We start from the raw sequence: 24452 nt of genomic DNA on the forward strand, positions 1-24452 counted from the left end.
TGAGTACTACAATTGCTTGAATCAAGTGGGAGTTAATCTTCCAAATAAGATAGTAATTGATAAAGTTCTCTAGTCACTATCACCAAGTTACTAGAACTTAGTGATGAACTATGATATGCAAGGGATGACGAAAGTAATTCCCAAGCTCTTCGGGATGCTGAAATCGACGACGGTAGAAATCAAGAAAAGCATCAAGTGTTGATGGTTGACAAGACCACTAGTTTCAAGAAAAGGTCAAAGGGAAGAAGGGGAACTTCAAGAAGAACAGCAAGCAAGTTGCTGCTCAAGTGAAGAAGCCCAAGTCTGGACCTAAGCCTAAGACTGAGTGCTCCTACTGCAAAGGGACTGGTCACTAGAAGCGGAACTGCCCCTTGTATTTGGCGGATAAGAAGGATGGCAAGGGGAACAAAGGTATATTGGATATACATGTTATTGATGTGTACTTTACTAGTGTTTATAGCAACCCCTCGGTATTTGATACTAGTTCAGTTGCTAAGAGTAGTAACTCGAAACGGGAGTTGCAGAACGAATAGAGACTAGTTAAGGGTGAAGTGACGATGTGTGTTGGAAGTGGTTCCAAGATTGATATGATCATCCTCGCACACTACCTATACTTTCGGGATTAGTGTTGAACCCAAATAAATGTTGTTTGGTGTTTGCGTTAAGCATGAATATGATTTGATCATGTTTATTGCAATACGTTTATTCATTTAAAATCAGAGAATAATTGTTATTCTGTTTACATGGATAAAACCTTCGATGGTCATACACCCAATGAAAATAGTTTGTTGGATCTTGATCGTAGTGATACACATATTCATAATATTGAAGCCAAAAGATGCAAAGTTAATAATGATAGTGCAACTTATTTGTGGCACTGTCGTTTAGGTTATATTGGTGTAAAGCGCATGAAGAAACTCCATACTGATGGACTTTTGGAATCACTTGATTATGAATCACTTGATGCTTGCGAACCATGCCTCGTGGGCAAGATGACTAAGACTCCGTTCTCTGGAACAATGGAGCAAGCAACAAACTTGTTGGAAATAATACATACTGATGTATACGGTCTGATGAGTGTTGAGGCTCGCGGCGGGTATCGTTATTTTCTAACCTTCACAGATGATTTGAGCGGATATGGGCATATTTACTTGATGAAACATAAGTCTGAAACATTTGAAAAGTTCAAAGAATTTCAGAGTAAAGTGGAAAAACATCGTAACAAGAAAATAAAGTTTCTACGATCTGATCGCAGAGGCGAATATTTGAGTTACGAGTTTGGTCTTTAATTAAAACAATGTGGAATAGTTTCACAAACTCATGCCACCTAGAACACCACAGCATAATGGTATGTCCGAATGTCATAACCATACTTTATTTGATATAGTGCAATCTATGATGTCTCTTACCAATTTACCACTATCATTTTGGGGTTATGCATTAGAGGCAACTGCATTCACATTAAAAAGGGCACCATCTAAATCCGTTGGGATGACACCTATGAACTGTGGTTTAGCAAGAAACCTAAGTTGTCGTTTCTTAAAGTTTGGGGTTGCGATGCTTATGTGAAAAAGTTTCATCTTGATAATCTCAAACCCAAGTCGGAGAAGTGCGTCTTCATAGGATACCCAAAAGTAACTGTTGGGTACACCTTCTATCACAGATCCGAAGGCAAGTTATTTGTTGCTGAGAATGGATCCTTTCTAGAGAAGGAGTTTCTCTCGAAAGAAGTGAGTGGGAGGAAAGTAGAACTTGATGAGGTAACTGTACATGCTCCCTTATTGGAAAGTAGTTCATCACAGAAATCTGTTTCTGTGACTCCTACACCAATTAGTGAGGAAGCTAATGATGATGATCGTGTAACTCAGATCAAGTTACTACCAAACCTCGTAGGTCAACCAGAGTGAGATCCGCACCAGAGTGGTACGGTAATCCTGTTCTGGAGGTCATGTTAATTGACCATGAGGAACCTACGAACTATGAGGAAGCGATGATGAGCCCAGATTCCGCGAAATGGCTTGAGACCATGAAATCTAAGATGGGATCCATGTATGAGAACAAAGTGTGGACTTTGGTTGACTTGCACGATGATCGGCAAGCCATAGAAAATAAATGGATCTTCAAGAGGAAGACGAACGCTGATAGTAGTGTTACTATCTACAAAGCTAGACTTATCGAAAAAGGTTTTGACAAAGTTCAAGGTGTTGACTACGATGAGATTTTCTCACTCGTAGCGATGCTTAGGTCTGTCCGAATCATGTTAGCAAATTGCCACATTTTATGAAATCTGGAAAATGGATGTCAAAACTACATTCCTTAATGGATTTATTAAAGAAGAGTTGTATATGATGCAACCAGAAGGTTTTGTCGATCCTAAAGGTGCTAACAAAAATGTGCAAGCATCTCAGAGTTGGAATATACGCTTTGATGAGTTGATCAAAGCATATAGTTTTATACAGACTTGTGGTGAAGCCTGTATTTCAAAGAAAGTGAGTGGGAGCACTACATAATTTCTAATAAATATATGTGAATGACATATTGTTGATCGGAAATAATGTAGAATTTTCAAATAAAGACCTCAATGAAGCTACTTACATATTGACCATCAAGATCTATAGAGATAGATCAGGACGCTTGATAAGTTTTTTCAATGAGTACATATCTTGACAAGATTTTGAAGTAGTTCAAAATGAACAGTCAAAGAAAGAGTTCTTACCTGTGTGCCTCAGCCATAGTTTCTATAAAGTATGCCATGCTGTGTACCAGATCTAATGTATACCCTACACGGAGTTTAGCAAGGGAGTACAATAGTGATCTAGGAGTAGATCACTGGATAGCGGTCAAAATTATCCTTAGTGGAATAAGGATATGTTTCTCGATTATGGAGGTGACAAAAGGTTCGTCGTAAAGGGTTATGTCGATGCAAATTTTGACACTGATCCAGATGACTCTAAGTCTCAATCTAGATACATTTTGAAAGTGGGAGCAATTAGCTAGAGTAGCTCCGTGCAGAGCATTGTTGACATAGAAATTCGCAAAATACATACGGATCTGAATGTGGCAGACCCGTAGACTAAACTTCTCTCACAAGCAAAACATGATCACACCTTAGTACTGTTTGGGTGTTAATCACATAGCGATGTGAACTATATTATTGACTCTAGTAAACCCTTTGGGTGTTGGTCACATGACGATGTGAACCATGGGTGTTAATCACATGGTGATGTGAACTATTGGTGTTAAATCACATGGCGATGTGAACTAGATTATTGACGCTAGTGCAAGTGGGAGACCGAAGGAAATATGCCCTAGAGGCAATAATAAAGTTATTATTTATTTCCTTATTTCATGATAAATGTTTATTATTCATGCTAGAATTGTATTAACCGGAAACATAATACATGTGTGATTAGATAGACAAACATAGTGTCACCAGTATGCCTCTACTTGACTAGCTCGTTAATCAAAGATGATTCAGTTTCCTAACCATAGACATGAGTTGTCATTTGATTAACGGGATCACATCATTAGGAGAATGATGTGATTGACTTGACCCATTCCGTTAGCTTAGCACTTGATCGTTTAGTATGTTGCTATTGCTTTCTTCAAGACTTATACATGTTCCTATGACTACGAGATTATGCAACCCCCGTTTACCGGAGGAACACTTTGTGTGCTACCAAACGTCACAACGTAACTGGGTGATTATAAAGGTGCTCTACATGTGTCTCCGAAGGTAATTGTTGAGTTGGCGTATTTCGAGATTAGGATTTGTCACTCCGATCGTCGGAGAGGTATCTCTGGGCCCACTCGGTAATACACATCACTATAAGCCTTGTAAGCAACTAATGAGTTAGTTGCGGGATGATGTATTATGGAACGAGTAAAGAGACTTGACAGTAACGAGATTGAACTACGTATTGAGATACCGACGATCGAATCTCGAGCAAGTAACATACCGATGACAAAGAGAACAACGTATGTTGTTATGCGGTTTGACCGATAAAGATCTTCATAGAATATGTAGGAGCCAATATGAGCATCGAGGTTCCGCTATTGGTTATTGAACAGAGACGTGTCTCGGTCATGTCTACATAGTTCTCGAACCCGGAGGGTCCGCACGCTTAACGTTCGGTGACGATTTCTATTATGAGTTTATGTGTTTTGATGTACCAAAGGTAGTTCAGAGTCCCGGATGAGATCGGGAACATGACGAGGAGTCTCGAAATGGTCGAGACGTAAAGATTGATATATTGGACGACTATATTCGGACATCGGAAAGGTTCCGAGTGATTCGGGTATTTTTCGGAGTACCGGAGAGTTACGGGAATTTGCCGGGGAGTTTATGGGCCTTATTGGGTTTTAGGGGAAAGAGAGAGGAGAGGCTGCGCGCGCCCCAATGCTTAGTCTGAATTGGACTAGGGGGAGGGGTGGCGCCCCCTCCTTCCTTCTCTTCCCTTTTCCCATTCCTTCTCTCCTACTCCTACTACTTGGAAGGGCTCCTAGTTCTACTAGGAAAGGGGGAATCCTAATCCCGGTGGGAGTTGGACTCCCCTAGGGCGCGCCATATTGAGGGCCGACCCTCCCCCTCCTCCACTCCTTTATATACGGCGAGGGGGCACCCATTGGAGACACAACAATTGATCATTGATCTTTTAGCCGTGTGCGGTGCCCCCCTCCACCAGAATCCACCTCGGTCATATCGTAGCAGTGCTTAGGCGAAGCCCTGCGTCGGTAGCAACATCATCACTGTCATCACGCCGTAGCTCTGCTGGATCGAAGTTCGCGGGACGTCATCGAGCTGAACGTGTGCTGAACTCGGAGGTACCGTACGTTCGGTACTTGGATCGGTTGGATCATGAAGACGTACAACTACATCAACCGCATTGTGCTAATGCTTCCGCTTTCGGTCTACGCGGGTACGTGGACAACACTCTCCCTTCTCGTTGCTATGCACCACCATGATCTTGCGTGTGCATAGGGAAAATTTTGAAATTACTACGTTCCCCGACACTATATGTGCAATTATTTGTTGTGCAGTACATTTCATCAGTCCAGTTTTAAACATACCGATAGGAATGCATATATTTGCTTGATGTTAAGCCTTTTATAACTAGCATATGCCTCTTCTCAAGTTTTTTGATTGTTCGGTTGTTTGTAGTTAGCATATGTCCAGTTTCAAATGATATCTTTGGTTGTTCGTAGTATGCCTTGCTTATTCCAGTTATTCACAATGTGATGTTCTATATGTGCAAGTATGAACCGTGTAGTTCAATTTCATCAGTACCAGTTTCAACAATACCACTATGAATGACTAGTGCATCTTGTAGTTAACACGCCTTTCCATTTTTATTTAACAATAACCAGTGTACTTAGACCGGCACAATACCAGATTGAATGACTATGTTTGCTTGTTGTTAAATGTTAGGCCTGTTGCAGTTAGCACACCTTTCCACTTGTTTTGCTTTACTAGCGTGCTTAAACCTGCACACTGAAGCTATCTTTTGGAGATTATTTTGTCTGCCATGTATAATTTTGGTTGATGTTTAGCCTGTTGTGCTTAACATGCTTCTCGATTTGCCTACACAGGACAATTTTGGGAACGACTGTTGTTTTCCATCGAGGTTAGTTTCATCCCATGGCTTATATCTGCTCACTGTTCAGGATATCTGTAGCTGGTACCATATAGGCAGGCGGCTGATAAGGGACTAATCGGTGAATCGGACTTTTAACTGAATATATCTGCAACCCAATTTTCGTTAGGTTAACTAGGGCCATATGTAATATATCTGAAGCTACATAGCAACATGCACTGTACTTAATGTCTAAATATGCAATGCTAGGCTACATAGCAACAAGGAAGAGTGTTACATTAATGTTCTAATGATGTCTAGATATACGTAGAAGAGCAGCAACAATAACAAAAATAACAACAACAACAACAACAACAACACAACCCTGTTTGGATACTCAACTTAGCTAGAGGTTAGAGTTAGTTCCTAGCTCATTACTAACCCTGAACTAACTCCATCCAAAGAGTTGTTTGGATGGCAGGGTTATATTGACAATAAATGCACTAGGAGAACTAGCTACAATTAGCACCTCTTGGATTGGATAGTTTTTTTGGGTGGGTTGTATATGTAACTATCTCAAACTATCCCTCATGTTTAGATATACTTTAGGGCTATTTGAGCCCGAACTAGCTCAAACTAACTTAAACCCATGGATATAGCAGCAGTTAATCAGCCGATAATTTGTAAGAGTGCACGAAACTCCTTCCGGCCCATAATATAAGATGTTAATTCATCTAATATGTGAGTATATTGGATGTTATAAGATACTCCCTCCATTCCTAAATATTTGTCTTTTTAGATAATTCAAATGGACTACCACATACGGATGTATATAGACATATTATAAAAGAGTGTTGTACTACATCATTGTGCAATTACTGTTTAGCTTCTAATATTAACTTGGTGCTTTTAGGTACATATGTCATTGGTAAAGATCCATGCTTCGACCCTTTCTGCGTATGGGGCAATGAGATATTGATGAACCAGCATCAAGTGAGCAAGCTGATAAAGATTGTTAGTAAAATGGGTCCAAAGATGGCAATTAAACTATTTGTTTACACTTTATCCAAGACAACAGCGAACTGCAGGATGGTAAGTAAGAACTCTGCAGCCTTCTTTTTACTGCCCATAATGAGTTGTGTTGGATGACAATGTCTGAATCTTTTTCCTTTGAAGTGGTTGCCAAAGTAGTTTACTCAAGATTACCTCTCAAACTACATGATTGGTGGGCATGCAAAGGTTAAAGTATTTCTACCAGAACACGATGATTATCTACATGTTTTCATGAAGACCGTGAAGGATGGGCGGTCAGCCATCACAAGGGGTTGGACTAGAGTCGTGTGTGCCTTCTGCATGGAGGAGGGCACAATATGGGCATTCCGCTTCACCTTGTTCAGCAACTAGAATATATTTCGCCTCTTTCTTTACCGTATTTAATAGTACAAGTATACAACTGTGGTTCATCATTCTTTATTTGGTTCTTATGTAATTCTTGAACATATGTACCTATGAATCGAATAATGCATTAGTTGTTTGAACCTGATGGATATGAATAAAGCTATATCACACATTCAAATTCAAATCCAAATCCGGTACAATTTGGAAAAGCAGCAATTAAATTAGGGTGAAATTACGCTCTCCAGGTTGTTACGGCACACACGGCTGGTAAAAAAATGTTTGCGATATGCACCATAATCCGAGACGGTTCACAAAGAGGAAATGTGTGCAAGCATGCACACAGTTGCCATTTGCAAATCGTGTGCGATGTCAGACAATATCACAAATGGTGCGGGCAAACTAAACATTTGTGTTAGTTGCCTTATCGTACATGATTCGCAACCATGAACTGTTTCTGATGAAGTATGCATCGTAAACGTTGCACCACAGGATAGCGTGTGCGATAGTTGTCGTGTACGACGATGTTACGACGGTTCGATGTTTCGTAATCCTGTCCGACACTCGTACGACGATTAGCTTATCTTCTTAGCGGCGAACCGTTTGTGATTGGCCGCGCATCATACACGTTTTATAATAGTGAACCATTTGTGATGGGCTGCGCATCATAAACGTAGCACCACAGAATACTGACTACAATGGCAATGCGAGCAGAAACGAGTAGGAGTACTGTAGGGGCCCTATCCCCGACGGTTTCTAGGTCGTGTGGGAAGGACCCCCCTATCGCCCACACTCACTTGGCGACGGTTCCAAATGCCGTCGTGGAAAGGGGTTAAAACCCGTTGGTTTAGGACCGATGCGTACTAGTGTATGCAGCTTGCTGATCCACCTCCCTCCCCTCGCCCGACGGAGCCAGTTGCCGCCCCAAGCCGTCGCGCAGTTCAGCAACTCACTGCTCCAGGCCAGCTCGATGAGGAGCAGCGAACTGCTCCACACTGGCACGACAGGGATCACGGTCGTCGTAGCTGCCGTCCACGCCGCTGCGTCATACTGTGCCTCCCGTGTCTACGACTGCGTCTCCCGTTTCTGTGGCTGAGACTCCCATGCCTGTGGTCGTGCCATGCAAGCAGAGACAGAAGCCGGGTGCAGAGAGCGACGAGTCAGTGGCCAGCGCCTCCACGTCTGCCGCCATCATCGAGGAGAAGTAGAACACGGGAGGCCGTCGCCGCTTGGGCATGAAGGCCACTGCCGAGGTGACGCCGGTGTACACAGCAAGTGTCTTGCCGAATCATTTTGTTGCGAGGTCCTTCGTCTACCCTGCATGGGCTCCACGGAAGCGGAGAAGCCCCCCTCAGCCTCCATCTTGGGCATCAGCCAACGATGTCAGTTGAGCAGTGCAGAAGCGAGTCGTCCTTTGCGCTGAAGCATATACCTCCGGGGCTCCCGGCAGTCCGGTGATCGTGCTGCCAGACATGAGGAAGACAAATGGATTGGCGGGCGACCATTTAGGCTAGGTATTATTATACATGTGCTGTTCAGGACTAGCACCGCTTAGTTGATTTGAATGTAATGAAATCCGTCATGTTTGTATGAAAATCTGGTATTTTATATCAATTCCGTTATTGTTTATATGAAATATCGTCGTGTTTGCATGAATTTCGTCTGGTTGGTTGAGTTGATGTCAGAATGTGTGCGGCTACGGTTGGATGGCGTAATTTGCGGGTCACCGGTCGGTCTGCGGCCGGCTCGGGCGGCATGGTGGGACAAAAAAAGCACATCTCGTGCGAGCTCATCTCCAACGCGCACGCTGGAGGATGCATGAGCACCTAAGCTCTTCCTCCTTCATCGGTGGCAAAGGCATGGGTGGACAAAAGGGTCGCCAATATTTTGGCTACCCCGGGCAAGATCCAAACAGCCCCTCCCAGCCCCACCCCTCCCAACACATTCAAATCCGTCGTTCGTCGTGGAATTTTGCCATGTGTTGTTTTCATGGACTAGCAAGATGCCCGTGCATTGCACGAAACATCAAGATGCTTTTTTTACAAAACACCAGTTGTGATTGACCCATGTAGGAGTAATCCCATGTGTAAAAACTAATGATATCTCAAGAATTTTATCGGAAAAATGGTATCTCGAGAATTTCATCGAAAAAATGATATCTCGAGAAAGATGAGAGATAAGGTGAGGAGGAGTGCGGCGTGGTGGTGACTGGTGGTCGGACTGGACGGAGGCATGGGGATGGACGGTGCCGGTAGCGGCCACATGCCAGATTGTTCCAGAGACTTCCTTTTTTTAATTGCTCAGCATGAGGTTGTGGGAGATAAGGATGAATGAGGCAAGGACTTATCTGTAAATGTGGAGAGAGGTGCGGGTATCTTTTGTAAAGTTGTCATAGTTTGCTTTCTATGTGTCAGATATAGATCGGACGGTCTATATTACAAGATGGTAGGCACACCATCATCACCAACTCGGTTTTTTATAAGAGTAGAGATATTTTGCCATGTGAAAACAAATTTAAATATGAACGAATAATCGGTGTCCGCAGTCTTCTGTCGGGAGCCCGGGACATAGTTGGATGGCCTCATAGTAGTAGTAGTAGTGTAGAGTACTACTAGTACTACCAGATAGTGAGTGTTTACTACTGTATCTACATACTAATTGCAACACATGCATGTGTTAGCAGTATAATGACCACGTATGTACTTTTTATGGTACAATTTGTGTAAGTTGGATGTCATATTATTGCTCTAACATGTGGTCAAAATTAGCCTCCAAAATTCATTTTATAACCTATATGGATTGAGGGAGTACATGCATTGCTGAGGTTTCTCTTAATCCTTGCGTGCAACATTTTTATTGAAGCTTGAAATGTGAACATGTGAATGGGAGGGACTACTACAACCCTTCCAAAAGAACTGTAGTACTAATGGTATCGTACTCCCTCCGTTACCATCTCACATGCTCAGTATTTTTGCGAACTATGGAAGTACCCAACTTATTCTACCACTCAGCATCTATTATGGATGCATTGTGGATTTAAATTGAGTCATATAGACTGGAAAGTAGGCACTTAGGGCATCCACAATGTATGATTTTTGTTTCCTCCAAGCCCTCTCTCCTCTTAGAGGTAGGCCTCTATACATTTCATGAACTGCCTCTAACAAAAAATTGGCTAGCATCGCGTCCAACCTTAGAGGTTGCCTCTAACAATGTAACAATCCATCTGGTCCCAACTGTCAGCCTTAGGAAGCATAAGAAAGTAGGAGTACAAGAGAAATAGTACTGATTGGACAAATGTGTTGCTAATCAATACTTTTTAAATTTCTGCTAGGGTCCATCTTAGAGGCTGGTTAGAGTCTCTATGCATTGTGGTGTTTTCATTTGATAAGAGGAAAACCATGTGGGGCCTACCTTAGAGGCAAGGCTCTATATACTGGAGATTCTCTGTATGTATTACTTTTGATGTGTCCCATCAACTCATAGAACGAGGAGAAGCTTGCTTAGTATGCCGTCTCCCCCGCCCACGGGCGCGGTGGCTCACAGAGTCGCATGACGAGGAGAAGCTTGCTTACAACGCCTAGGCCCACTCCCTCGCTCACGCGCGCGGTGGCTCGCAGGACGAGGAGAAAATTTTACTGCTCCCTCTGTTACTCCTCGTCCCTACCTTGGTTAGAGAGATTATCATATTGTTTGAAATATATGTCTTTTAGTAGTAGGAGTAGTAAAGTGGTACATAGGAGTGGTACTATAGCAATTTCCTTGGAGTATGTGGTGCAGCAAGCTACCCTAGGCTATGTTACTACTCCTCCTTTCCGGTTTATGGCTCAATTTCAAAATCTCTCCAACCAAGGTAGACAGTGAGTGGTGGAATTAATTTCGTAGTTTGCACAAGTTATTAGTACGCTCGTTTTTCTCAAGAAGTTATGTTTACCGATGCATTAATTACAACGAATGCATGCATGACCACCAAATTTCCATGAACTTCTACATGCATTGGTGAGTTTTCTGTTGATATTGCTTGCATCGGGTGATTTAATGCACCTCGAAATTCAAACATGTGATGGTACTACTAGTAGAATTGAGACTAATAAAATGGAAAAACGATTTTTTTAGAGGAGCCCTATAAACCAGAAAGGAGGGAGTAGTAAGTAGTACTACCTCCATAGTGGGTACGTACTCCGTAAAATCAGATTTTCCCAAAACTAAGTCGCTCAACCTTTATTTGCTTGTTTCCCTTCCTGCCTCGTTGCCTTGAATAGACTATGCAAAACTCCACTGCCTGTCACGCGAGAAAAGACTCGCCCTCACCTTTTTTAGTCCGGGTTTGTATCGATGGATCGCGCTAAGCAGCAAAAACCAAGCCGTGTCTTGTACTCCTCCGTCGTACTAAAAGAGTGGAGACGCTTGCTTTCATGAATTTTGTACTTCCTCTCGCCGACATGTGGGACATATAGCAACCGGGTCGACGTGCCATGCACCAAATAACAATGCAGAACAGCAGGGGGACGCACCCTAGCGTAGTGCCCCAGTAGTAGTAATGAGCAATGAGAAGTCAAATCACAATGTCACACCTTCCCTGACAGACGAAGCAACCATTATTTCACACTTCGCTGAATCCGCTTCGCCATCATGTCCTTCAAGAAAACCACATATTGCTTCTGTCATTGTTCTGCCTCAAGAGGGACGCGCACCACCTTGGTACATCATGACATGTGGGACCGCATGACAGGCCATGCTCCCCCGCCCATCACTTGGTAAAATCACCTCATTTTTACTACTTCCTCTGTCTCGGTTTACAGGGCATGCACGTCGTTCTAGGTTGAGAATTTAACTAGCTATATATGTGATGAACAATATATGTTTAGAAACTACATCTGCTTAAGAATCCAATGATACACTTTTTGTGACATAGTAACTCATATTTAGTTAGTCAAATGGATGACCTAGAACTACGTGCATGCCCTATAAACCGAGACAGAGGGAGTAGTATCTTTTTAGATCAATATAGTCGGGATTCACCAAGGAGCAAAACCAAGTGGTAGGCTGCTCCTGTCATGTTGGCGTAGCAACTCAAGCAGGGTCAGTCCGCACATGAAATGGCAACACACTTAACAGGACCCCTTTGGCCGACATGTGGCTCATCAGCCGTTTGGTCCACATGTGACTCACCAAATTACAATTCGGAGCAGCGGTTGGACTTGGAGGCACCCCGGTCGTAGCGCCGCAGTAGTAGTAAATGAGCGATGAGGGGTCAAATCACAAAGCCCCACCTTTCCCGCATTAAGCTGGATGGATGAAGCAGCCATCATTTCACTCTAGGGCACAAGAGCATAAAGAAAAGAGAAAACCAATGATGCGTGCGGCAGCTATCTAGGGCACCCTAGGGTAGGAGCCTCCACTACAAATCCGCTTCTCCCTCGTGATGATGTGTGCGGCGGGTAGGGTTTGTAGGAGTACTACGGCATGTGGGGCCACGATGTAGTGATGTCTACTACGCAACCTTCTCTTGTAGACGTTGTTGGGCCTCCAAGTGCAGAGGTTTGTAGGATAGTAGCAAATTTCCCTCAAGTAGATAACCTAAGGTTTATCAATCCGTGGGAGGCGTAGGATGAAGATGGTCTCTCTCAAACAACCCTGCAACCAAATAACAAAGAGTCTCTTGTGTCCCCAACACACCAAATACAATGGTAAATTGTATAGGTGCACTAGTTCGGCGAAGAGATGGTGATACAAGTGCAATATGGATGTTAGATATAGGTTTTTGTAATCTGAAAATATAAAAACAACAAGGTAGCAAGTGGTAAAAGTGAGCATAAACGGTAATGCAATGCTAGGAAACAAGGCCTAGGGTTCATACTTTCACTAGTGCAAGTTCTCTCAACAATAATAACATAATTGGATCATATAACTATCCCTCAACATGCAACAAAGAGTCACTCCAAAGTCACTAATAGTGGAGAACAAACGAAGAGATTATTGTAGGGTATGAAACCACCTCAAAGTTATTCTTTCGGATCGATCTATTCAAGAGTCCATAGTAAAATAACACGAAGCTATTCTTTCCGTTCGATCTATCATAGAGTTCGTACTAGAATAAAACCTTAAGATACAAATCAACCAAAACCCTAATGTCACCTAGATACTCCAATGTCACCTCGAGTATCCGTGGGTATGATTATACGATATGCATCACACAATCTCAGATTCATCTATTCAACCAACACAAGTACTTCAAAGAGTGCCCCAAAGTTTTTACCAGAGAGTCAAGACGAAAACGTGTGCCAACCCCTATGCATAAGTTCACGAGGTCACGGACCCGCAAGTTGATCACCAAAAAATACATCAAGTGAATCACGTGATATCCCATTGTCACCATAGATACGCACATGCAAGACATACATCAAGTGTTCTCAAATCCTTAAAGACTCAATCCGGTAAGATAACTTCGAAGGAAAAACTCAATCCATTACAAGAGAGTAGAGGGGGAGAAACATCATAAGATCCAACTATAATAGCAAAGCTCGCGATACATCAAGATCATACCACCTCAACAACACGAGAGAGACAGATCAAACACATAGCTACCGGTACATACCCTCAGCCCCGAGGGTGAACTACTCCCTCCTCGTCATGGAGAGCGCCCGGATGATGAAGATGGCCACCGGTGAGGGATCCCCCCTCCGGCAGGGTGCCGGAACAGGGTCCCGATTGGGTTTTGGTGGCTACAGAGGCTTGCGGCGGCGGATCTCCCGATCTATTCTGTTCCCCGAAGTTTTTAGGGTATATGGATGTATATGGGCGAAAGAAGTCGGTAATGGGAGCCACGAGGGGCCCATGAGGGTGAGGGCGCGCCCAGGGGGCAGGCACGCCTCCCTGCCTCGTGGCCACCTTGAAGCTTCCCTGACTTCAACTCCAAGTCTCCTGGATCACGTTCGTTCCAAAAATGACGCTCCCGAAGGTTTCATTCCGTTTGGACTCCATTTGCTATTCCTTTTCTGCGAAACACTGAAACAAGGGAAAAAACAGAAACTGGCATTGGGCTCTGGGTTAATAGGTTGGTCCCAAAAATAATATAAAAGTGTTTAGTAAAGCCCATAAACATCCAAAACAGGTAATATAATATAATGGAACAATAAAAAATTATAGATACGTTGGAGACGTATCAGCATCCCCAAGCTTAATTCTTGCTCGTCCTCGAGTAGGTAAATGATAAAAACATAATTTTTGATGTGGAATGCTACCTAACATATTTATTAATGTAATCTTCTTTATTGTGACAAGGATATTCAAATCCATAAGATTCAAGACAAAAGTTTAATATTGACATAAAAATAATAATACTTCAAGAATACTAACAAAGTAATCATGCCTTCTCAAAATAACATGGCCAAAGAAATCTATCCCTACATAATCATATAGTCTGGCTATGCTCTATCTTCATCACACAAAATATTTAAATCGTGCATAACCCCGATGCTAAGCCAAGAATTTTTTCATACTTTTCATGTTCTCAAACTTTTTCAATCTTCACGCAATACATGAGCGTGAGCCATGGACATAACACTATAGGTGGAATAGAATGGTGGTTGTGGAGAAGACAAAAAGGAGAAGATAGTCTCACATCAACTAGGCGTATCAATGGGCTATGGAGATGCCCATCAATAGATATCAATGTGAGTGAGTAGGGATTGGCATGCAACGGATGCACTAGAGCTATAAGTGTATGAAAGCTCAAAAAGAAACTAAGTGGGTGTGCATCCAACTCGCTTGCTCACGAAGACCTAGGGCATTTTGAGGAAGCCCATCATTGGAATATACAAGCCATGTTCTATAATGTAAAATTCCCACTAGCATATGAAAGTGACAACATAGGAGACTTTTTATCATTGAAGATCATGGTGCTACTTTGAAGCACAAGTGTGGTAAAAGGATAGTAACATTGTCCCTTCTCTCTTTTTCTCTCATTTTTTTATTTGGGCCTTTTCTCTTTTTTATTTTATTTTTTATGGCCTCTTTTTTTTCTATTTTTTGTCCGGAGTCTCATCCCGACTTGTGGGGGAATCATAGTCTCCATGATCCTTTCCTCACTTGGGACAATGCTCTAATGATGATCATCACACTTTTATTTACTTACAACTCAAGTATTACAACTCAATCCTTAGAACAAAATATGACTCTATATGAATGCCTCCGGTAGTGTACCGGGATATGCAATGACTCATGAGTGACATGTATGAAAGAATTATGAAAGGTGGCTTTGCCACAAATACGATGTCAACTACATGATCATGCAAAGCAATATGACAATGATGAAGCGTGTCATAATAAACGGAACGGTGGAAAGTTGCATGGCAATATATCTCGGAATGGCTATGGAAATGCCATAACAGGTAGGTATGGTGGCTGTTTTGAGGAAGGTATATGGTGGGTGTATGATACCGGAGAAAGGTGCGCGATATTAGAGAGGCTAGAAATTGTGGAAGGGTGAGGGTGCGTATAATCCATGGACTCAACATTAGTCATAAAGAACTCACATACTTATTGCAAAAATCTATTAGTTATCGAAACGAAGTACTACGCGCATGCTCCTAGGGGGGTAGATTGGTAGGAAAAGACCATCGCTCATCCCCGACCGCCACTCATAAGGAAGGCAATCAATAAATAAATCATGCTCCGACTTCATCACATAACGGTTCATCATACGTGCATGCTACGGGAATCACAAACTTTAGAACTAGTATTTCTCAAATTCACAACTACTCAACTAGCATGAGTCTAATATCACCATCTTCATATCTCAAAACAATTATCAAGAATCAAACTTCTCATAGTATTCAATGCACTTTATATGAAAGTTTTTATTATATCCCTCTTGGATGCCCATCATATTAAGACTAAATTCATAACCAAAGCAAATTACCATGCTGTTCTAAAGACTCTCAAAATAATATAAGTGAAGCATGAGAGTTCATATATTTCTTCAAAATAAAGCCACCGCCGTGCTCTAAAAGGATATAAATGAAGCATTAGAGCAAACGACAAACTACCCCGAAAGATATAAGTGAAAATCAATGAGTAGTTTAATAATTATGCAACTATGTGAAGACTCTCTAACATTTAAGAATTTCAGATCTTGGTATTTTATTCAAACAGCAAGCAAAACAAAAGAAAATAAAATGATGCTCCAAGCAAAACACGTATCATGTGGTGAATAAAAATATAGCTCCAAGTAAAGTTACCGATGAACGAAGACAAAAGAGGGGATGCCTTCCAGGGCATCCCCAAGCTTAGGCTCTTGGTTGTCCTTGAATATTACCTTGGGGTGCCTTGGGCATCCCCAAGCTTAGGCTCTTGCCACTCCTTATTCCATAGTCCATCGAATCTTTACCCAAAACTTGAAAACTTCACAACACAAAACTCAACAGAAAACTCTTAAGCTCCGTTAGTATAAGAAAATAAAACCACCACTTAGGTACTGCTGTGAACTCATTCTAAATTCATATTGGTGTAATATCTACTGTATTCCAACTTCTCTATGATTCATACCCTCCGATACTACTCATAGATTCATTAAAATAAGCAAACCACACAATGAAAACAGAATCTGTCAAAAACAGAACAGTCTGTAGTAATCTGTATCATTCAAATACTTCTATAACTCATAAAAATCTACCAAAATAGGAAGACCTGGATAATTTGATTATTGATCTACTTCAATTGGAATCAGTATTTTATCACTTTCTGGTGATTTTTAACAATTGTTTTCGTGAACAGAAAGTTTCTGGAATTTTCAGCAAGATCAAATAATTATCATCCAAGAAGATCCTATAGGTCTTACTTGGCACAAACACTAATTAAAACATAAAACCACATCTAACCAGAGGCTAGATGAATTATGTATTACTAAACAGGAGCAAAAAGTAAAGAACAAAAATAAAATTGGGTTGCCTCCCAACAAGCGCTAACGTTTAACGCCCCTAGCTAGGCATGATGATTTCAATGATGCTCACATAAAAGATAAGAATTCAAACATAAAGAGAGCATCATGAAGAATATGACTAGCACATTTAAGTCTAACCCACTTCCTATGCATAGGAATTTTGTGAACAAACAACTTATGGGAAGAATAATCAACTAGCATAGGAAGGCAAACACAAGCATAACTTCAAAACTTTAAGCACATAGAGAGGAAACTTGATATTATTGCAATTCCTACAAGCATATATTCCTCCCTCATAATAATTTTCAGTAGCATCATGAATGAATTCAACAATATAACCATCACATAAAGCATTCTTTTCATGATCTACAAGCATAGAAAATTTACTACTCTCCACATAAGCAAAATTCTTCTCATTCGGAATAGTGGGAGTATCATAAGAAACTCGAATACTATAAATTGTTTCCATATTAAAAGAGTAATGTCCAGAAAAAGGGTAATCATAATCATGAAAAGTTTTATAAATATAATCATCACTACTTTTTATAGCATAAGTTTCATCACAATAATCATCATAAGTAGCAACATTGTTCTCATCATAATCAATTGAAACCTCTTCCGAAATAGTGGATTCATCACTAAATAATGTCATGACCTCTCCAAATCCACTTTCATAATTATCATAATAAGATTCAACATCCTCCAAAATAGTGGGATCATTACTTCCTAAAGTTCACATCCTTCCAAACCCACTTTCATCAATATAATCATCATAAGTAGGAGGCATGCTATCATAACAAATTTGCATATCAAAACTTGGGAGGCTAATGACATCATATTCATTAAACATAGCATCCCCAAGCTTGGGACAAACATTAATTGCAGCAAATATATTCTCAAACATGTCATTCTCATCAACCATAGCTTCCCCAAGCTTGGGCCTTTTCATATCATAAGCATAATCACTCTCATCATTAATAGTATGGATAACACCAATAGTATAGCAATTATCATCATCACAATGAGTAATAGGAGCAACATCATTTGAGAGGGATACCTTTCTACCTTTGCTCCTCCGTCTTTTCTTTTTCTTCTTGATGTCATGTGTGGGTTTAACCCTCTATTTCGAGCTCCTTATTGATGAGATTGGTTGAATAAAAGGCTCCTCCTTGTTACCTAATTCATCATAAGAAATAATAGGAGGATATTGGTAAGTCTCTTCCCTTTCATTAGTATTCTCTTCATCTTCTATTTCTTTTCTTTTCTTTATATACTTGGCAATATAAGGATTTTCAATGCAATTCACCGCACAATACCTATAAATTTCCTCTAGATCAAAATCAAGAACTCTATCAAGGGCAAATTCTGGAATAACCTTAGTTATACGTTTCATTTCTTCATAACCCAAGAGCAAACTAAGTTCATTATGATGTGCAAGGGAAATCAAGTCATCACAATTTTTGGACACGATACGATCATGAAACAATTTGCATTGGATATTTAAATGACCATGTTCGTTGCAAAGCTCACAAGGATGACTAAGAAAATTTAAATTTTCAGCACAAACATCTAGCCTCTCTTGCAACCATTTAGTTTCGAAGTACTTGTGCCTCTTACAAAATCTATCTTCACTTTTTGGTATGTATTTGCAAACTCTATGCACTCCACAGAAATCGACAACATTTTCATCATGAATAGTGCAATCATCATTAGTACCATGGATATTCAAAGAGTTCATAATAACAACATTGCAATCATGCTCATCATTCAAAGATTCAGTGCCAAACATTTTATAGACTTCTTCTTCTAGCACTTGAGCACAATTTCCCTTTCCATCATTCTCACGAAACATATTAAACAGATGAAGCGTATGAGGCAAACTCAATTCCATTTTTTGTAATTTTCGTTTATAAACTAAACTAGTGATAAAACAAGAAAAGAAAAGATTTGATTGCAAGATCTAAAGATACACCTTCAAGCACTCACCTCCCCGGCAACGGCTCCAGAAAAGAGCTTGATGTCTACTACGCAACCTTCTTCTTGTAGACGTTGTTGGGCCTCCAAGTGGAGAGGTTTGTAGGACAGTAGCAAATTTCCCTCAAGTGGATGACCTAAGGTTTATCAATCTGTGGGAGGCGTAGGATGAAGATGGTCTCTCTCAAACAACCCTGCAACCAAATAACAAAGAGTCTCTTGTGTCCCCAACACACCCAATACAATGGTAATTTGTATAGGTGCACTAGTTCGGCGAAGAGATGGTGATACAAGTGCAATATGGATGGTAGATATAGGTTTTTGTAATCCAAAAATATAAAACAGCAAGGTAGCAAGTGGTAAAAGTGAGCGTAAACGGTATTGCAATGGTAGGAAACAAGGCCTAGGGTTCATACTTTCACTAGTGCAAGTTCTCTCAACAATAATAACATAATTGGATCATATAACTATCCCTCAACATGCAACAAAGAGTCACTCCAAAGTCACTACTAGCGGAGAACAAACGAAGAGATTATTGTAGGATACGAAACCACCTCAAAGTTATTCTTTCGGATCGATCTATTCAAGAGTCTGTAGTAAAATAACACGAAGCTATTCTTTCCGTTCGATCTATCATAGAGTTCGAACTAGAATAACACCTTAAGATACAAATCAACCAAAACCCTAATGTCACCTAGATACTCCAATGTCACCTCGAGTATCCGTGGGTATGATTATACGATATGCATCACACAATCTCATATTCATCTATTCAACCAACACAAGTACTTCAAATAGTGCCCCAAAGTTTCTACCGGAGAGTCAAGACGAAAACGTGTGCCAACCCCTATGCATAAGTTGACGAGGTCACGGAACCCGCAAGTTGGTCACCAAAACATACATCAAGTGAATCACGTGATATCCCATTGTCACCACAGATACGCACATGCAAGACATACATCAAGTGTTCTCAAATCCTTAAAGACTCAATCCGATAAGATAACTTCGAAGGGAAAACTCAATCCATTACAAGAGAGTAGAGGGGGAGAAGCATCATAAGATCCAACTATAATAGCAAAGCTCGCGATACATCAAGATCGTACCACCTCAACAACACGAGAGAGAGTGAGAGATCAAACACATAGCTACTGGTACATACCCTCAACCCCGAGGGTGAACTACTCCCTCCTCGTCATGGAGAGTGCCTGGATGATGAAGATGGACACCAGTGAGGGATCCCCCCTCCGGCAGGGTGCCGGAACAGGGTCCCGATTGGTTTTTGGTGGCTACAGAGGCTTGCGGCGGCGGAACTCCTGATCTATTATGTTCCCCAAAGTTTTTAGGGTATATGGATATATATAGGCGAAAGAAGTCGGTAAGGGGAGCCACGAGGGGCCCATGAGGGTGGGGGCGCGCCTCCCTGCCTCGTGGCCACCTTGAAGCTTCCCTGACTTCAAGTCCAAGTCTCCTGGATCACGTTCGTTCCAAAAATCATGCTCCCGAAGGTTTCATTTCGTTTGGACTCCGTTTGCTATTCCTTTTCTGTGAAACACTGAAACAAGGGAAAAAACAGAAACTGGCACTGGGCTGTGGGTTAATTGGCTAGTCCCAAAAATAATATAAAAGTGTTTAGTAAAGCCCATAAACATCCAAAACAGATAATATGATAGCATGGAACAATCAAAAATTATAAATACGTTGGAGACGTATCACGTAGTAATCGGGAGAGGGATTGAGTTTGAGTCGATCCCTTAATACGGGTGGGCCGCTTGGTTTTACAGGAATGAGGCAGCATTTTGGGTTCAGGGACCAGTGGGGATATACGTAGTACAAAAAATTGTGGACGTAGGTTCAACCGAAAGGCAATGACGCATGGGCCCCGCATTGTGATATACCCGCGGCCACGTGAAATTTTCTACTCAATATAATGCATAAAAGTTCCTCCAAAAACATATATAACTAATGGAAAGTGACTGTATGCTTAAAATGAAAATGTAATACAAAGAGAAAAATGAATTGCAGTTAAAAGAATGACATTTCTAACAAAAATGTGAATGTGAACTACATATGTGTGGACGTGACCAACACGTACATTGTCAATACAAAATATAATGCAAGAAATAACTTATGAGCAATATGCACAAATTGATGATGTGGTGCTTGCATGCATTGAGTACAAAAACAATGTGATTTATGACTTGCATGCATGATGTGTTCTTGTGCCATAGTTGCATGTCCAGGAAAAAAGCTAATAGTGGGTTGTGCTAGCTATTTAGGAATAGAGAAGATGTATACATGGAAGTTGTAGGGAAAGAGATGACATGTCTCTCAATTCCTATGAGTAGGGATTGGAAAAGAGATGTCATTTGGTTCACATCATAGGAACTTTTCTATTGAATCTAGAGATGACATGTATCACAATTCCTATGAGGAGGGATTAGAAAAGAGATGTCATTTGGTTCACATCATAGGAACTTTTCTATTGAATATACGCTAATGTTTATTTTTCTTTTAAATTGTGGGAGTATAGGAATCCATTCATATGGACCAAGTGGCTCTAAAGCTATAAAAATGATATCATGTTTATTTTCCTTTGAATGTGGAGTATATGAATCTATTCCTATGAACCAATTAGCTCTAAAGGAAAAATCCTATAAAAATCATATCATATAGAGTTCCTATGATATTCCTCCACACCAAAGGATGGTTGAAATTGCTGCAGGTCATACGACGGTCTTTCTTTGTACACTCCTCCCCCATATTTACAGTTACCTCTCGAAGATGAATGAAATGATATATACTGGGTATTCTATATGTGCATTTTGGTATATGAAAACTCAGTAAAAGTTTGCGAGGTTCGAATTTTCAATAAAGCTATATGCACTACATTGGAATGGAGGGAGGAGCATACGCCAGTTGCTAACACTCACGTGGAAGATTTGTGTGTCGGAGGTGTGGCTGTTCTGTTAAATGACATGGCGAAGCTGGCACTGTCGGATGCCGATCTAACGGTTCTTACGGCATTTTTCAGGAAACGACTTTTGGCGAATGTTTGTCAGATATGATTTACGGACACATGCATTGCATTGATACGTGCCCCCTCTCTCTCACGCACACACGCACCCTCACGAGTCACGACTCTCCCGAGTCCTCTCGCACCCACCGTCTATCTGTAGGTAGACGGCACACACATATGTGCTAGTCACACCCTACCCTCAGAATTTCTAAAAAATAAAAGACATAGCGCACCTTTTATTTTAACTCACATGCATGTCACACACTTATACTATTACTCTTGTGGGGAACGTTGTTTGGGCGTAGTATATTGTACTCACACGAAGAGAAGCGGTGCATGCACACACTAGTTCTCTCACACCCACTCGCATGTACACGTAGGAGCGCTTTTTTTAAGCTAGGAGTGCATTTGTTGACAAAGAGGCATCCCAATTGACATTTTGACTAGTCTAGTTTTCAACCTGTTGGAGGGTCGGGGACCGCACGTGAATGATACAGTATTGTGCGTCCTGGACGCGATGGCACGTTATTGATCAAGTTTTATTTTTACTTGAACTTTAAGCGAAAATAGTGGTTCACGCGTATTCAATTTAATAACAGCCGGTACAACAAAATCACTCCACTATATATATAAGCAGGAGCCTCGGCGCTTGCTTTACTAGGGGTTCCTCTCTTTCACTCTCTCATGCTCTCCAGATCTAAGCAAGACATAGGTGGCCACACTCTCTCTCTGCTCACGGCTGGTTAGAAATCCGGCCGGACCACCTCGACGGGGGCTGGGGTGTAGGTGCATAGTTCACGCGGTCGTCAGTGGCGAGGGAGGAGACCAACAGCTGCCCGCGCGTCCCAATCGGCGGCCGTGCCGTTCTCTCCAAGACAGCGCCGCCTCGGGAGGGCCTCCGACCCCTTCTTCCTCCCTGCGGTATTGTGTCCAAGATGCGGCCTCCCGACGCCATCTTTGCCACATGCCGACGACTCTCAGGTATATATTCCTTCGAAACCTGCCTTGCTCTACTGCCCCAGCTCCCGCGCAGCTGCGTGTGGATCTTTTTCTACTTTCGTCGGCTGTTACAAAGCCACCTACACTTTTACTATTATTAGAGGTAAAGCTAGTTCATACAGTCAAATCTAAGAGTTGGTTCAAATAGGGAAGAAAGTGGCAAAGTTGTAGCATGAATCTATGACTTGGTTCTAAGAGGAAACGGGGGAAAGTAGTAGATACTAGCAACCCAACCGGTCTCTTGGCTAAAAAGGTGAAGAAAGCACGGTGGATGGTGAGGGGTGGGGGGAAGTGGACCTGTCTCTTGGTCAAAAAAGGAAAGAAGGTGAGGGGTGTTGGGGGACAATGCAAATGAGAACGAGCAGTTCTAGATTTCCTGTGCTCACATAGGATAATGTCGCCGAGGAGATAAAAAATGGGACAAATACACACATGCTGCCTATGTGTTATCCGCTCTCGGAAACCACATCTGCCTCACCACTTCATGCCCCTGCTGTACCTATGCCCATACCGCTACCTTTAATGTAGAATCACATGAAGCATTAAGCAATGCCACCTAATGTCACTATTAAGTAATGGTCTAGTGCTGTCGAAAAATTGCAGCAATGCCACCACCATTTTATGAAGTGCTTTTGTCTTGCTTTATTTTCCATGAATCGTGTTTTTGTAGTTACACTTAAATCTCACACTGCTAACATTGCTTCATCCCTGTGGAACTGCAAAAAATTGATTGGACATTTACTGACCATGTGCTACTCTCATGACAGTAATACTAATGCTATTGTTCTGCATGTTAATCTAGTGGCAGTTGTTATGTGATGTGATGCTACTTACTTAAGGGCACTTTCATACTGTCAATGTAGTGCCAATTATAACACAATAGATGCTGTTGTTAATCATATGGCACTGCAAATAACTGTCACTGTTTAAATAACCGTATTTAATATTTGCACAAACAGGGATGTCTGTCTCCATGTCGTTTCTATCTGCGCAATGAAAAGTACACACCTCAGTTTTAGTTGAACTGCACAAAATGAGATGGCTATTCCTAGCTACCATCGTCTAACCAGCCGTCTTCCAGGTATTCCTACATTGGTAGTAACTAGGTAGAATGACCAACGGAATCTAAAAGAAGCTGATCATACGTTTTACTTCCTGATTACAGTGCTGGGACGAGCGAAAACAACTGCATCCTAGTAGGGAATGCACTTTCTCCCAGTTCATCCATCGACCAAGGACTAGTTGGCACGGCTGCACGAAGCTTTTTGGGAAAGGTGTGCGGACAAGAGGCATTGTGGTCTGCCTATTTCTGCAAATAGCAGTGCTTAAATTTAGTGGAACTGCACAAGAAGTTCAGATGGTCAGTACACTACATGGTTCAGTTTAGCATTCCAACTGAGAACACAATTATAATTGGTTATTCTGGAATGAAAGAACATAACCCTGGATGGTGGCAACAAGAAAAACCAGAGTGAACTCCAGGAAATTAAAGCCTGCCTAGGGAGGCCCTTTGCTCAGAGAACCCTTGCTTGATTTTTCCTGATTTGAAACCTTC

This window comes from Aegilops tauschii, chromosome 6, assembly GCF_002575655.3.
Source record: "Aegilops tauschii subsp. strangulata cultivar AL8/78 chromosome 6, Aet v6.0, whole genome shotgun sequence".
NCBI classification, from domain to species: Eukaryota; Viridiplantae; Streptophyta; class Magnoliopsida; order Poales; family Poaceae; genus Aegilops; species Aegilops tauschii.